This window comes from Trachypithecus francoisi, unplaced genomic scaffold (assembly GCF_009764315.1).
Source record: "Trachypithecus francoisi isolate TF-2019V2 unplaced genomic scaffold, Tfra_2.0 Lachesis_group1, whole genome shotgun sequence".
NCBI classification, from domain to species: Eukaryota; Metazoa; Chordata; class Mammalia; order Primates; family Cercopithecidae; genus Trachypithecus; species Trachypithecus francoisi.
In genome coordinates this window covers 117,591,802-117,609,355 of record NW_022681454.1, presented here as the reverse complement: position 1 = coordinate 117,609,355, position 17,554 = coordinate 117,591,802, and the positions used below count along the sequence as shown (strand labels likewise).

The window sequence follows — 17,554 nt, the reverse complement described above, 5'->3', positions numbered from 1 at the left end:
AAGCGGTTCCACCACCGTCATATCCCCTTTCTGAGCAGAGAACACCTGACACAGAAACAGGAGGAACAGGTATTCAATGAGTTGGCAAAGCCAAAATCCACCCGATCTACCACCCCAAAACAAACACGCCCCACTGCCCAATACTGATGTGAGCCAAAAGCATGGAAGTCCCGAGAGCCCACACTGACCACAGCCAGACACCGCTTCTGCAAGAACCAAGCACGCGCCTAGAGATCACCCGTGATGACCCAGGAGAGCAGCTTTGAGCAGAGACAAACGTGAAGGAGAGGCACAGGGGCCAGGGCGCCGGGTGTGCCCGTCTTTGGGACCTCACTGAGATTGCTGACCTCTGGCCCTTGGTGTCCGTCCTATGGAGGAGGTAGCACCCCAAATCCCTGGCTCCCTTCAGCGCTGACTGAGGCTGCCCTGCAGTCTCCCCAGGGCAGAGACTGCTTCTAAATCCTGTTAATTGCACACCCACAGAAAAAACAAAGTATCAAGCACGCAGACAGCAAAAGAAAAGTATGTGACTCCTCCCCTATTCAACAAGCGTTTCAAAAGTAACAGGAAAACTGTGGTAGTCTTTAAACAACCGCCAGCTCTCACGTCCTGTTGAAATGTTTTAGCTAATCAGGAGCATCTTTACCAAGCACCTGTGTTTTTAGGAAATCCGTTGACAGATTCCAAATAACCTCGGAGCCCGCAACCTGACCCCCATTCACGCGCATCACCTCTCCAGCGGAACAAGCCCTGGACACCATTCAAATGCTGAGGAACAGGAACAAGGGTAGCTTTCCCTCAACACCACAAAACAAGCTCCACCCCGAGGAGCCCGGAGAACAGCGACATTTGTTTAGACGCTTTCCCACTGACCTTGTCGGACCGAACGTTCCCATCCCACGCCATCCAGTGTTTTACTCTCCCTGGGATACCAGCAGCCGTCAACCCTCATAACTCACAAAAGCTGGAAACAGAGGCCAAGCTGACAGGAGGCCTCTCTCCACTCCCTGCTGAATTCGCTCAGGACATGGATGTTCCCAAACACACACAGCCCCGGGTATTCCACACCTGGAGAACATTCTAACAACAGAGGCTGCAAAGACGTTCCCCTAAAGAGTAACTCAGTTTCTAACTTCCCTTAGGGAAAAATATGAGGCCCAGAACTTTCCAGAAAATCAAGTCTGGGAGGAAGCCACTCACCTCTGCCACTTCCTAAACCTGCGTTCCCACAGGTGCTCAGGGACGTCCCCTGCGCCAGCCCCGTCCACCCAGGACGGCAGCAGGGCTCAGGCAGCCAGCACGACCCCGGGGTGTAAACGTCATCCCAGGCACCACTTCCCGGAGCCCCTCAGCAAGAAAAACAGAGGCGGGACAGAACCGAGGACTGACTCGAGGCTGGGGAGCCACAGACTCGCACAGCTCAATCATCGGACACGCTCTGCTGTGGACAGAGCCCAGCCCAGGGAGAGGCCAGCACCGAGATCCTCCTGCCGGCTCCACAGGCCAGCGTCCTCCAGGGCTGCAAGTTTGTGATCACAGCTTCAGAATCGGATTTTGCTCTGTGTTGCAGAATTATTTGGGGGCTAATTTAAATAAAGATAGCCTATTCAGGCCGGGTGCGGTGGCTCAAGCCTGTAATCCCAGCACTTTGGGAGGCCGAGACGGGCGGATCACGAGGTCAGGAGATCGAGACCATCCTGGCTAACACGGTGAAACCCCGTCTCTACTAAAATATACAAAAAATTAGCCGGGCGAGATGGCGGGCGCCTGTAGTCCCAGCTACTCGGGAGGCTGAGGCGAGAGAATGGCGTAAACCCGGGAGGCGGAGCTTGCAGTGAGCTGAGATCCGGCCACTGCACTCCAGCCTGGGCGACAGAGCCAGACTCCGTCTCAAAAAAAAAAAAAAAAAAAAAAAAAAAAAAAAAAAAAAAAAGATAGCCTATTCAATTTCTCCTCTATTTTGACCAAATTAAATCCTAATTTCAATTCAATAGATGATTAGGGGGTTAATTAACTATGGTTGTCTCAACAGCTGTCTCAGTTTTACCTAGAAAGAAGAGATTTTTAGTAAACAAAATCATCATTCTGTTAGAATCTAACTGATAAGTATTTAGCAAAAAGTTTTGATTCAGATACATTTTGAGCTAAATTGCCCTCATAATTTGAACACTGAGTCTTGGCTTCTAATTGCAACTACAGAAATGTAACTGCAAAGCAAAATTTTATACAAAGCCTGATACTTTATCTCTTTCAACCTCAACAGACTAGGAGTATTATTAATAGAACTTTAAGAAATAATCTTTGCATTCCTTTGTCCTATATTAATTTTCACTTCTTTGCCTTTTGCCTTTTAAAATTTCTCCACTACCTTATCAAAGAGAAATTGGCAATGATCACATTTTCTACTTCGATTTTCATAATGGGTATTTTAAACAATGTGGACTAATAGACCAAAAGGAATGGAGTTGATCAGAGAGTTCTTGTGCTTTTGCTTTTGCGAATTAAGCTCTTTGCACCAACAGTTGCAAGATTTCTGTCACACTGGTACCTTTTGAAAGTTGGGTTCTTTCTCCTCCAAGAAGGAAAACAGAATTGAGCTTAAAGTGCTTTTAAAGTAGTAATGGCATCTGGAAAAATTATATTTTAATGCTATATGAAAGAACATCCCCAACAAAAATAACTTATCTTGAAATTACCAGAAATGTCACCTAGATTGAGAATGCATGAGCACCTTTATAAGTTAAGGTGGAACAATTTATAAATACAGTAATGAAACTACAGGTATTGGGATAGTATACTGCTTTTTTTTCAGCTGCTTACCAATTCCTTTTTCCTTCCAAAGAATGAAAGAGAAGGATAGAAGCCCCAAATCCTTCTCTGTTCTCTTTAGTGGAGTAGTTACGTCTAGAAGAATTCCCTAAAATTTTCCCAAGACATTCTGGCCTGACAATAGAATATAGAATAGGAAAGTCCACAGTCAGATAGAAACCCTAAATCCATTTCCAATTAAACACAGATTAGCCGAGACCTCTCTGCTTGTGGAAAATACTTCTTTTTTTTTTTTTTTTTTTTTGAGACGGAGTCTTGCTCTTTCGCCCGGGCTGGAGTGCAGTGGCCGGATCTCAGCTCACTGCAAGCTCCGCCTCCCGGGTTTTACGCCATTCTCCTGCCTCAGCCTCCGGAGTAGCTGGGACTACAGGCGCCCGCCACCTCGCCCGGCTAGTTTTTTGTATTTTTAGTAGAGACGGGGTTTCACCGTGTTAGCCAGGATGGTCTCGATCTCCTGACCTCGTGATCCGCCCGTCTCGGCCTCCCAAAGTGCTGGGATTACAGGCTTGAGCCACTGCGCCCGGCCGGAAAATATTTCTAAATATCCAAACAAATGAACAAGTCTCTGAAAAATGGAGCAATAATCAGTGTTTGAAACGGAACAGTCCTGGTAGTATCAAGCATGGCTTATGAATATTCATATTTTAATTTTCAGTGGCCAGGCCCTGAGAGCCCCTGACACAAATAAATAAAATAACGTACAAATACAAATAACCACTGCACCTGGTCAATATCTTAAAGACTCTTAGAATGTTTGAACTGGCATGGATTTCAGGGTTCTAAGTACCACATTTTTCAGAAGAATGCCAAGAGGTAGTGACCTGGCCAATGCCACAGCATTGGACCTTGGCAAAGGCAAGGACTGTGAAGATGTAGAGGAAGTATAGTGGAGTAGAAAAATCAGGGGTTATGTGAAGAGGCAGACTTTGGTTCTAGTCTCAGTTCCGCCACCTTGACACTGCCTTTGCAAAATTATGACTGAGACAGCAAAAGAGATCTAACTTAACTGATTCCACCTTGCTTCTAACTTCCAATTGTTCATTCCTTGGCGTAGACTAAACTAACTTTGGGAGAAACATTCTTTTTTTTTTTTCTCCTTAGGCGGAGTCTCGCTCTGTCGCCCAGGCTGGAGTGCAGTGGAGCAATCTCAGCTCACTGCAAGCTCCACCTCCCGGGTTCACGCCATTCTCCTGCCTCAGCCTCCCCAGTAGCTCTGACTACAGGCGCCCGCAACCACGACCGGCTAATTTTTTTGTATTTTTAGTAGAGACGGGGTTTCACTGTGTTAGCTAGGATGGTCTCGATCTCCTGACCTCCTGATCCGCCCGCCTCCGCCTCCCAAAGTGCTGGGATTATAGGCGTGAACCACCCCGTCCCCCCTGGAAGCTCAGTTGATAGTTTAAACAAAGACTGTAACAGCCCTTTCCCAAAGCAGACCTCCTTCTTGCCTGGGGACTAGATTGCCTTTGTAGGACTATCATTAGCCACAAGATTAGAAATTATGGTTTAGGAGTCATACCACTGGAGGCTACAAGATTCTGACCCTCCCTAAACTGCTCCTAAGATCAGTGCTTGAGGTATTTTTCAGACCCTGCACTTGATCAATCAGCTGACACTACCCAGATCAATAAATTGTCTCATCTGAGCTTGTGGCTCACACCCAGAAAGTGACTCAGCACAAGAAGACAGCTCTGACTCCCTATGATTTCATCTCTGACCAGTCAGCACTCTTGGCTCACTGGCTTTCTCCCACCCACCAAGTTATCCTTAAAAACTGCTCCCTGAATGCTCAGGGAGACTGATTTGAGAAATAATAAAACTCCAGTCTCTCGCACAGCCTGCATGAATTGCTCTTTCTCTATTGCAATTCCCTTGTCTTGATGAATCTGCTCTGTCTAGGCAGAGGGCAAGGTGAACCCTTTGGGGGTTACGTTAACATAACAGAGCCCCTGTATCCATTTCCTTGTTTTTCAGAGTGAAGCATACTACGTGCTTATGGATTACACAAAACAGTATATAAAGTGCCTAGCACAGACCAGATGTGCTGTGAACATAGATTATCTCTTTTTTTCTCAAATCAAGAATTCTTTGAAATATAGACCTCTACATATGAGCCCACTAAAGGCACCGAATAAAGGGAAATGTATAGTAATATTTAAAAAAAAAAATCTCTGACCTAGAAAGTCCTTACTTTCAAATCAATGGGTGTCAGTGACTCATCACTATTGGACTTAAACAGAAGAAAAGTGATGGGGGTTGGGAGGTTCCTATCAAAGCAAAACATAGGACACAGATGAATAAAAATACACACATATATGTTTTATATGCACATGTTAAACTATCTACATTTAGGTGGAACTAAAGAGAGTTCAATCATAACTGATTCTATCCTCTTCTGACTCAAAAGCAGCATTAAGTAACTTCCTGTACTCTACTGAAATGAGTTCTCTCCCTGCCCACCCCAGCACCCTGTAGCCTGAGAACCTGGCTTCACTTCAGAAGTTGAGTCACTGTCTTTTTCTTAAAGACCATTTCTGCCAACACATTTCTCCATCCAGTTTCGGAAAAGAAAGATTCATAAAGTCAAGGAGTCCCATTTGAGTAGTATCTTATTTTCCCCGGTGCAGGTATAATGCCACCATGAATTTAAGGTCAACATTCAAGAAACAGAAGGGCAATTTTGCGAAGTCATCTAACTAAAGAAAATTAAAATAAAATTCAAACAAAAAGAAAAATATCAATGTTTCAACATCCCTCACAGTTGAATTCAGCTGCAACTTCTAATTTGCAAAAGGAAGTGCTTATTCATCTTAGTTCATAATGGCCCCCAAAGTGCTCAATTTCTCATGCTTCTCTTAATCACAGACTCTAAAAGGACATGAGAGATGTGGATTAACAATGTGGAGATTTGAAATTGTTTTTATTTTGGTAGTATCAACTAAAATATATAATCTTTCATTAATTTAAGGAGTTTCAAATTGAAATGAAAGATAATTTTCTTTTCTTTCCCTTTTTTTAATTGAGATGGAGTTTCACTCTTGTTGTCCAGGCTGGAGTGCAATGGCATGATCTTGGCACACTACAAACTCTGCCTCCTGGGTTCAAGTGATCCTCTTGCCTCAGACTGCTGAGTAGCTGGGATTACAAGCGCCCACGACCACGCCTGGCTAAGTTTTGTATTTTTAGTAGAGATGGGGTTTCACCATGTTGGCCAGGCTGGTCTCAAACTCCTGACCTCAGGTGATCTGCCCACCTAGGCCTCCCAAAGCGCTGAGATTACAGGCATCAGCCACTGCACATACTCTTGAATTAAGAGCATTATAAATTCATATAGAATTAAGCAATAGACACATTAACAATAAAACTTGACTTACCACATGAAGTAGAAAGTTCATTATAGTGAATGTACTCCGTTTCAATATTTTTTAAAACTCCAAGAAGAAATTGCTATGTTGAAAATAATAAGTTGTGTACACATGTATGAAAAGGAAGATCATGGGAAATGTGATGTATATTGTTACATCAGATGTACTTCTTTTCCATCCCTGTAGCTATGGTTTGGAGCAGGCTTCAACCAGATTTGTACAGGCATGACCTGATAGTCTTGCTTTGAGCTATGTCATATACCACATAGTGTGGCATGAGAAGTCCATGGGAAACCACTTGGTGCTCACCCACATGTAACCTGGAAGTACTGAAGAGTTAACACTGATTAGAGCACACTTGACCAATGAAGGATGAGGCTGTTGGAAGTGCTTCCCCCTTGGATCTTCTAGAAGGACAATTCTGACATGCATTACATAAGGCTCCTCAGAGGGTCTTGCTGGATGGAGCATCAGTTGACCATAGAAGTAGCGAACACATGCCAGACACGGTGGCTCATACCTGTAATCCCAACACTTTGTGAGGCTGAGGCAGGTGAATCACTTGAGCTCAGGAATTTGAAGCCAGCCTGGGAAACATGGTAAATCCCCATCTCTACAAAAAATACAAAAATTATCCAGGCATGATGGCATTTGTCTGTAGTCCCAGCTACTCAGGAGGCTGAGGTGGGAGGATCACTTGAGCCCAGAAGGTTGAAGCTGCAGTGGACCAAGATCATGCCACTGCACTCCAGCCTGGGTGACAGAGTAAGAGCCTGTCTCAAAAAAAAAAAAAAAAAAAAAAAAGAAAGGTGACCAACACATTCTTATACTGCCTATCCCTCCTTCTCTGCTTGACTTCCTATATTAGCTATCTATTGCCATGCAACGAATTACCTGAAAACTTAGTGATTTAAGACAACAAATTTTTTTGTTGTTTTTGAGACAAAGTTTGTCTCTTGTTGCCCAGGCTGGAGTGCAGTGGGGTGATCTCGGCTCACTGCAACCTCCTCCTCCCAGGTTCATGCCATTCTCCTGTCTCAGCCTCCCAAGTAGGTGGGACTACAGGTGCCCACCACCATACCCGGCTAATTTTTTTGTATTTTTAGTAGAGACGGCGTTCACTGTGTTAGCCAGGAAGATCTCAATCTCCTGACCTTGTGATCCACCCGCCTCGGCCTCCCAAAGTGCTAGGATTACAGGCGTGAGCCACCACGCCCGGCTTAAGACAACAAATATTTATTCTCACAGTCTCTGTGGTCAACTTCAGAAGCAGCTTAGCTGAGTGGTTCTGTCTGTCTCAGGGTCTCTCATGAGGATGCATTCCAAATGTGAGCTAGGAGTGCATTCATCATGAGGCCTGGCTGGGGTGGGAGGACCCACTTCTAAAGTTACTTACAGGGATGTGAGGAGCAGCACTCAGTTTGTCACCACATGGACTGCTGCTCACAAGGTGGCAGCCAACTTTCCCCAGAGTGAGTGATGCAACAGAGGGCAAGGGAGAGTGCAAGCAGGAAGTCACACCATCTTTAATGATCTAGTTTCAGAAGGGACATACTATCACTTGTACTGTATGCTATGGGTGACATAGATCACCCCAGGTTCAAAGCAGGAAGGGATTACACAAGAGTGTGAATACCAGGAGGCAGGGAACTAGGAGGCCATCTTGGAGGTGAGGACACTTTCTCTATGGCTCACTCATGATCCCTGGGCCCATTTCAGAAAAACCACTTTTCTACGGACAGCATGTTTATTGAATTCTCCCAAATTCAGATGTTGAAATCCTCATCCCCAAGTGGTATTCTTTGCAGGTGAAACCTTTGGAAAGTAATTAACCATGAGGGTGGAGCTCTTGTGATGGGATTGGTACTCTTACAAGAAGAGACACAAGAGAGCTTGCTTCTTCTCTGTCCCCACCAGGTGAAGATACAGCAAGAAGGCATCTACTTGCAAACCAAGAAGAAGGGCCCTCACCAGGAACCGAGTTACTCGCTTCTTCATCTTGAACTTCCTGGTCTCCAGAAGAGTGAGAAATAAGTTTCTGTTCTTGACATCACCTATTTCATGTTATTTTTGTTATAGCAACTCAAGTTGACTAAGCTACACTTGTATGGAACTCTTTTATCACAGGCTCTAGTCTTGGATAAAAACTATGCTAACACAATAAATGATTTTCTCTCCGTGACTTTTTTTAATGAGGGAGATCTATATGTGTATATGTTGATATATGGAAATATCTTTCCAAAAGATGTTATTTTGTGCAAAAAGTAAGTTGCAGAACTGTTCTATTGTATGCATAAACCAAAACATTATAAAGGAAACTTAGTAGTGGTAATTTCAGGGGAGAAGGAGATGAGGAAAGAAAGACTTCCTAATTTTCATTTTATTATTCTCAGCACTGCTTGAATTTTTGAAATACATTTATATATTCCTTTAAACATAATTTGATTTTTTGGGGTGTTGAGATTGTGGGTCACTTTAAATTTCTCTATTATTATCTATACACAAAAGTACCATAGTGTTTATAAAAAATAACAACTTTAACAGTCAAAGAAACCCTCTTTTGTCGGGAACTATTAAAGGTGTTCAAGAAATGGTTTAGTTAAAACAGTACATGAGGTCCCTATGTTTAATCCCTCCAGGTAGTGAGCTTCTATGTTAACCCAATTATTTCACATTAGCAGAAGTAGGGAGACATTCCAAACTCCAAGAATCCATGCCCAAAGACAGCAGACTTCTGTCAGTCATTGTGCTGGCTGGGAGTCCATTCTCTTAACATTATGTTAAACCTGGGAGTACATGGAAGAATTACCTGGAACCATGGTCCAGAATCTTGCTCTTGTCCTCTGTTACTTTTCATGTGTTTCAAATTAACATACAACCCCTCAACAATACAGCACCAAGATAATGTGAATCCTGATAAAAAGCAATTGGCAATTGGTTACTACTATTTTCTCAAAGGAGGTCAGGTAAAAGATCTTATCTTGGAAATGTCAGACAACATTGTGTGGTGAAGCAGGTGATAAGGTGAAGGGTGGCTCCCTGCATCCTCAGTATCTTCCTAGCCTAATCTCCCACAGTTACCAGAGAAATGGGGATCAAATAAACAGAGCTGGGGTTTCGTTGAGCCTGTCCTGGAAATCCCCTGACCACAGAGATAGTTAAGCTGTTGCGGACAGCTGCCACCAGGTGGCAGCAAACTGAGTTGGGACCAGGATGGATTTAGATTCTGCTTCCAGATCTCTCTTGTCAATTGGATACACAGATCCAACAAGCAACTCATTAACCTCGAATAATGCAACCCTGCATTTTACCCTTGACTTCTTAAAACCCCACGAATGTAGTTATGGCAAGATTTTACTCTCGTAAGATGTCTCTAATATTCCAGATGATCTCTCAATAATGCTAATTTATGTTAAAACCAGAAAAGAAACTATATTAATCTATTAAATAATTTGAGTTTTCAACATTATTTGACTGCAGTTGTAAGGAATGGGGGAGACAGACCAAGAAGCTACCAATGCTTTTTGAAATCATTTTTTTATAACAAGAAAAAAGGTGAATTTTAGAAACTACACGCCTTCCCAAATGACAGGAACATATGGTAAGCAAGTTTATGTCCTACAATTTTAATTGCAAATCCAAGTGTCCTTGCCAAGTTTTCCATGTTGTCAGTGAGGAACAGAGATGACTGTGGCTAAGACATTGTGTCCTTCAGGTGCTGCGGGCCATGACCACGGTACTGTTTGCATTCTGACACGTGGACACTAGCAAGGCTCGGTATTACAGTCAGTATTGAAGCCTGTGAATATCTGGAATACTAATATCAGTCAGTAGATTAGTGGATACCTAATATATTGCATCACTTTCTGCTCATCTCAATATGAATTTAGTGTCCCCCAAACTTCCAGCTTATTTTTGTGGTTAGTAGAGACATGAAAGCATGCAATTAGATCAAAATCTTGTTAACGCAATAAAAGTTCAAAATGTGGTGTAAATATTAAAAAAAAAAGTGGAAAGATTTTTTTTGCATAAACTGTCTCTCTTGTCCTATAAGTCTGTCCCCTTAAAAAGTTGTTGGTCCACTATACTCCTCCGAATAGCCCTCTGAGAGAAGTTATGTCTACTCAGAACTGATGTATATTGTTGGATTTTCATTTTTGCCTTTTTATGGTGAATATATAGTGTGTGGATTTAAGAAGATTTAGAACACAGTAGATATTTTTCAAGTAAGGGTAAATGTAGCTACAAATATCCTTGCTAGCAACAGAAAGATCAGTAGGTATAAATTTAAATTCTATGCAAACCCACTTCCTTATACTCATTTACCCTTAGTTCCTTTTTATCAAATTAGACTGAGAGGTAAATATTAATAAAATGTGTAAATATTAACAAGTTATCTCAGTTATTTTCCTCTGTTGTAAAAATGTCTTGAACCACAGAGACAGCAATTCTTCCTTTTTTTCTCTGCCGATGACTGTTTTGACTGGGAGAGACACTGCATTTTTCAAGCCCGACCCAGAATATTCTTCTCTTAACCCAATTAACTATTTTCATAATCACTGTAAAATTTAACCATAAAACTCATCTCTCCCACCTCAAGATTTTGTTTCTCAAGTGAAAGTAGAAAAACATTGTTTATATGAGTTCCTCATAATCACTCATCATTTAGAGTTGCTGTTTGGAAAATCTTTGCAAAGATTCCTGTATCTTCAAGGATGTGGTAGCTCGCTGACTGTAGAGACCCGACTTAACTGAAAGTTCTTTCTTAGATATGAAGATTATAGTATTTACACTCTCCTTTTATTTAGGGAAATTTAAAAAATATTATTTGGAAATTGATTTGTGGACATCAATGTAAATGCAAATAACAAAGAAAAAATTCTTTTCTTGCTCATATTCCAAGAGTTTCCACCTGGAGGAGACTCAGTTTTGGAGTTTTAACACTTTGGCGAGCCTGTTTGGAGTCTCCAGGGTTACAGGTTGGCAGGCACCTGAGATAGATTTCAAGGAACGAAGGAGAGCTCTACTATCTGCTTAGGAGGGGAGAGATTGGAGACTTCACATGGGAGAAACGGTCAGTGGGAGACCCAAAGGCTAGTAACTGAGAAGAAAGGTTGAGAAAAACATATGGCGATTTTGGAGTTAAATACCATATGTCATGCACTGCAAGCTCTCCCTTAGTGTCCTCTGCAAAATCATTGGTAAATTTACATTGCTCACTCATGCTTCATAGAGAAGAGTTTCTACTGGGAAAAACTGAAAAAGTACTGAATCCAGCTTTAAGGCTTGTATAAACTGAAAGTAGCTGTCTACAGAAGAAATTACATATAAGACAAAAAAGAATTTTAATAATATGATTTTCAAGCTGGAGAATCACTTCCTTATCTAAGATGCCACATTCCTCATAATTTACATGAATAGAACATCATTTTAGATGTCCTAAGAATAAATACTTACAGTATTTTAAAGGGAATGGTCATACTTAGTGTGTACCTCTCTGGGTTTGTTAGGGAGCAAGGACTTGAAAACAGAAATATATAAGCCTAATGCCTGAAGTACCTGCAACCTCTGGAATTGTAAATTACATAAACCAATGATTTCCATTTAAGTTGGTTTGGTTTGAATTTCCATCACATGCAGTGAAAACTTTCTTGCCTTTGATGCAGAGAGCAATTCTAGTTATCATCAGAAGTGGTCAGAAAAGGAAGACTCATGGGGATGAGAGACTGAGAATAAGGAAGGAACCTGGTAACCATGGCAATTTGCCATCCTGTCTGCCTGGTCTGATCAGCATCCAAGCTCTAGCTTCAGTATTAGGCAGGGTGCCTGAAGAATTCCAGGGGCTTCTTTATATGAGAAACATTCTATTAAACCTTACCTATGCCTTGGATATTGACGAGTGCTATGATTTGGATGTCCCTTCTAAAATTCATGTTAAAAGTTTAATTGCCATTGTAACAGGATTAAGGGGTGGCATCTTCAAGAGGTGATTAGGGCTTGGGGGTTCTGCCCTCCTGAATGGTTTAATGTCATTATCTCAGGAGTGGGTTCATTATTTCATGTGTGAGCTTTTGATAAAAAGGTGAAGTTCTGGCTCTCCTCCTCTCTGTCCTACATTCTCTCTTGCCCTTCACTATGTTATGATTCAACAAGAAGGTCCTCAGCAGATGCTGACGCCATCCTCTTGAACTTTCCAATTTCCAGAACCGTGAACCAAGCAGATGCTGACACCATCCTCTTGGACTTCCCAGTTTCCAGAACCGTGAGCCAAATAAACTTCTATTCTTTTTAAATTGCTCTGTCTGTGGTATTCTGTTATAGCAGCAGGAAATCGTCTAAGACAAGGAGCTGGCCAGCTGCAGACTTGATCATAGAGGATGGATCACTGAGGGTAACTGGGATGAGAAGTAATGCATAATGGTACAAAATGAAGCAAAAAGGTCATTTCTGGTCTAAAGATCTGAGTCTTACCTCTGAACCAGCCTTGACCCTCTTCGTTGACCATACTTCAGCTGATTTTTCCAACCTGACTATATGCACTTCCTATTCATGACACTGGCTGAAGGCATCTCCTTCATCCTTGACCCTGCTAACCCAATCATTACCCCATACCTCCCTGGGAATTGCCTGAATCTGTCTCCCATTGGACTGACCATGCCCAAATCTCTAGCTAGGTTGGCAGTTGTAGGTTTGGACTCCTGCCATCTGTTCCCTTTTTTACACAGGCCCTCAGTGACCAGGCCAACACAATGTTCTATCCATCATGTTTTATCAAGGCATTAACTTTAACTGTTTGGGGCCTTTGATTTACTACTCTGAGAGTTTTGTTTGGAGTTTTGTAGGGTGGTAGTAACTGAACATGGTAGTTTAGGGGAAAGAGCAGTGAGAAGACACAGCTTGGAGATAGTGGGAATAAAAATTAAAGATTATTAATAATCTTATTGATTGCTTAATAATTTTGATCTTTCTTTCTATTTTAAAAAAATCTCTCTTGTGCTTTCTTCCATCTCCTAAAATTAGAGGAAGAATTCTAGTCATGATTCCCCAGGGGTTTGGGGTGAGCTGCCATTATGGTTTCTAATCTTTGACATCTGGGCATATCAAGGCCTGAGTCAGGGGAAGTCAACTGAACAGTAGAATACCAAGTTAATACTAAAATTTGTCTTGACTCCCAAATTATTCTATATTTTCTATAACTCTCTCAATGTGTCTTTCACTTCAATCCTCCAAAACAAATAGCTCCTGTCAAGGTCACTAAATGAAGTCCACTTTTTAAAAACCAATGGGAAATTTTCAGGTCGCTTACTCATCACAAGTGATTGCACAGCAGATCCTCCCTTCTCACTTGGCTTCCAGGGCACCACACTCTCTGATTTTCTCCCTGGTAAGTTAATGCTTCTTACCAGTCTTTTTTTCTGATTTCTCCTCTTTCCTATTCTTCTAATACTGGAGTGGCCCAGGGCTAAATCACTGGACCTCTTCTACACTCAGTGTGTTGGTGATCTCTCGTGTAATCTCAGGGCCTTAAGTCCCATCTATTTGCAGATGCTTCCCAGATCAATATATCTGAGTTGATCTTCTCTCTTTAATTCCCAGTTGATATATACAACCTCCTACTTGACGGCTCTACTTGGATGTCTAATTTGCGTCTTAACTCTAACATCTCACAAACTGAATTGTAGATCTTCCTCTTTAAACCTTCAACCTCCTCCTCACATCAGCTTCCCCATCTCAGTGAATGGCAACACAACCTGTCTAGTTGCCCACACCAGAAGCTTTGACGTAATTCTTGTCTTTTAATTTAATTTAGTTTAATTTATTTATTTTTATTTTTATTTTTTGGAGACAGAGTCTCACTCTGTTGCCCAGGTTGGAGGGCAGAGGTGTGATCTCAGCTCATTACAGAACCCTCCTCCTGGGTTTAAGTGATTCTCCTGCCTCAGCCTCCCAAGTAGCTGAGACTACAGGTGTCTGCCACCATACCCAGCAAATTTTTGTATTTTTAGTAGAGATGGGGCTTCACTATTTTGGCCAGGCTGGCCTTGAACTCCTGAACTCAGGTGATCCACCTGCCCCGGCCTCCCAAGGTGCTGAGATTATAGGTATGAGCCACAGCAACTGGCCTGACATCATCCTTGAATTCTTTTTCTTGAATACCCCCCATCCACTCTGCCAGCAAATCCTGTTTGTCTGACTTCAGCTTATACTCTACCCACACTACCCCATCATCAGAATCTTTTGTCTGAAATAGCCTCCTACTGGTCCCATTTCTATTCCTGCTCCCCTAGAGTTTATTCTGAACATAGCAGCTAGAAAGATTCCTTTATGGGGGAAAAAAAAGTCAGATTTTTCTCTGCTCATAAATATCTAACATCTTTCAGTGTCTCCCAGAGTAAAAGCCAACAGCCTTATAAAGTACCATGACCGCTATGCAATGTGCCCTTTTTCACTCCTCTGACCTCATCCTTTCTCCTCTCCCTTCAGCATACCTTCTCTTCAGGGCCTTTGCCCTCACTGTTGCTTGGGCCTGGAACACCTTTCCACACTCACTTGCCTTCTCTCTATGTGGGCTCCAATATCACCTTCTCAGTAGAGCCTTCTCTGACTACCAAATCCCGCACCCCTTCCCCGTCTCGCTTTTGTATTTCTGCATACTTAGCACCCTCTGACACATTCTACGTTTTACTTGTTTGTTAGCATTCTGTCTTTCTCTAGTTAATCTTATGCTCCACCAGGGCATACAATTTGGTTTCGTTTACTTCTGTTCTCCACCTAAAACAGTGCCTGGCACATCAGAAGTACTCAATAGATATTGACTGAGAGAATAAATGATGAAAAACAAATGGATATTTCTGATCTTACTATGTAACCTCCCCTACCCCCCACAGAAAGAAAATTAGTAATAAACACTCTCTGCTGGAGGCAGTGTTAAAGACACAGCTCTTTCCCCACTCATTTGTATGCAACAGAGTTTTATCATACAGATTTCAAGACACTTAAGTATGAAAAATAAAGTTGATGCAAAAAATATGAATATAGTTTCTGGAAAATTAAATGTAAACAAAAAGGTTAAAAATATATAATTATAGAAGATTGGGGGAAAATCACATTTGGAGGATATAAAAGTCAAAGTAAACACTTTAAAATTATGAACAGGTAGGTATGAACTTAGTTTTAAAATTTGATACCAGCTGACAAATTTTTATTCTTGTTATTGTCCTGTTATGAAATATTTTAGATTATAGATAACATAATAATTTCAAGGCTAGAGAGACTTTGGCTTAGCCAAGAAACAGTTTTTCTCAACTACACAATGCCAAATGGAAAACATCTGAGATAATTACAATGACATTTAGCAGTATCTGACCAATTTTAGCAACATACAATGATATGTCTGACACCATTGTTCTACTAAAACCTTAATTTATATAAGAAATGGCATTGAACAAAGGGAAACGTCATTATTTAAATGACAAAATTTCAATAAAATATCACTTTAATCAGAGGAGACATGAAACCTTACTTTATTATATTTAAATTCATTTAGGGAATGTATTTTACCAATAATTTACCTATAAATTAATTAAATCATTGAGATTTTCAAATATGATTTTGGAAAATATACGTAGAGAGTTTTTTTTCTTTTCTTTTCTTTTCCTTTTTTTTTTTTTTTTTTTTTGAGGCGGAGTTTCACTCGTGTTGCCCAGGCTAGAGTGCAATGGGGCCATCTCGGCTCACCGCAACCTCTGCTCCTGGGTTCAAGTGCTTCTCCTGCTTCAGTCTCCCAAGTAGCTGGGATTACAGGCACCCACCAAGAGCTTAGTTTTGTATTTTTAGTAGAGATGGGGTTTCACCATGTTGGCCAGGCTGGCCTCAAACTCCTGACCTCGTGATCCACCCGTTTCGGCCTCCCAAAGTGCTGGGATTACAGGCATGAGCCACGGCGCCCAGCCCAAGACTTTCTTTTCTTTCACCAAAAGAATATTTCAGGCTATCCTCAAAAGACTGGTTTCAATCATTTGAGATGGATGCTGAGAATAACAGAGGTGCAGATGGGTCAATATAGATTTAGGTTTGCTAGTGTTGAGTAGGAACACCCAGGGGAAAATGTCAGATAAACCAGGGGAAGCACACACCAATATCCTGCTTCCTTTGTTACTGTGCTTAACTTCCCTCTATTTACTTCCTCTGTGTCAACCTTGGCCTACTCTCCTCTCACCTTCTCCTTCCCTAACCCACTGGAATCATATCCTATCAGAAACACTCTTAATTAAGCAGATGCACAGCATTTTATACATACACAAACCCTTCCACACACCCTCTTGCACACACATGGGCACACATACAGACACACATGAGCACACATGCACATATCCCATTGTATTCTCATACATACCAGATTTTATACTACATTTAAATATGGTGCTTCTGTAAACACAGGTACCAGTAAACTTGTTTACAGACCCTAACACAAAAGTTGAAAAATGAAATATTAAGCCAACACAGGACTTTTATTTGTATATAATTTATTGATACCAAGTCATTGAAGAAATGTTACTGTAATAATGAAAATGAAGTGATACTACAATTTGCTTTAGAATGTTCTTGTAAAAATCATTTCTTCAGTAGTGTTCAAGTTTCCTTTTAGTAATTTGGATAATAGCTTTTTTTTTTTTTTTTAGACAGAGTCTCGCTGTGTCGCCCAGGCTGGAGTGCAGTGGCACAATCTCGGCTCACTGCAAGCTCTGCCTCCTGGGTTCACGCCGTTCTCCTGCCTCAGCCTCCCGAATAGCTGGGACTACAGGCGCCCGCCACCACGCCTGGCTAATATTTTTTTGTATTTTTAGTAGAGATGGGGTTTCACTGTGTTAACCAGGATGGTCTTGATCTCCTTACCTCCTGATCCGTCCACCTCAGCCTCCCAAAGTGCTGGGATTACAAGCATGAGCCACCGCGCCCAGCCAATAGTATTTGTTTTTAACCTCATTTCCTGTGATTGTTTCCCCTGTCCCTTGGAAGGTGTAGAAATTGATGTCTTACTGGATCTATTTATAACTACATTGGAAGCATTTTAGCATATAATTTGTAAAAGGAGGGGGAGAATGGAGAGAGGGGTTACATAAAAGAGTGTGTTTGTTTTTCTAAGGCAATGTTCAGGGTAGGTTCTAAGCTCAGTGGGAGTTGAAGTTGGTTCCAGTGCCTTTGGGATTGTGCTGTCAGAAGGAGTGTCCCTATCCAGGTTTCCAAAGTTCTAGAACCGTCCTTAACACATGAACCAGTTTATGTGTAGCTGAAGTGGATTGTGTATATGCCCTTTTCTCATCTAAATGCCTTATGTTACTTTGATACAAGCTTTATAG

General features: G+C 41.7%; 1 protein-coding gene across 1 annotated transcript in view; it reads left to right on the top strand.

Annotated features, from left to right (window-relative positions):
- The window catches only part of TNIP3 (TNFAIP3 interacting protein 3), a 136,244-nt gene that overhangs the window by 7,674 nt on the left and 111,016 nt on the right, over positions 1 to 17,554 (top strand). Inside the window, exon 2 of the mRNA XM_033215145.1 lies at positions 8,112 to 8,217. The gene's annotated coding sequence lies outside the window, so the exon portion shown is untranslated. The remainder of the gene's footprint in view (positions 1 to 8,111; positions 8,218 to 17,554) is intronic.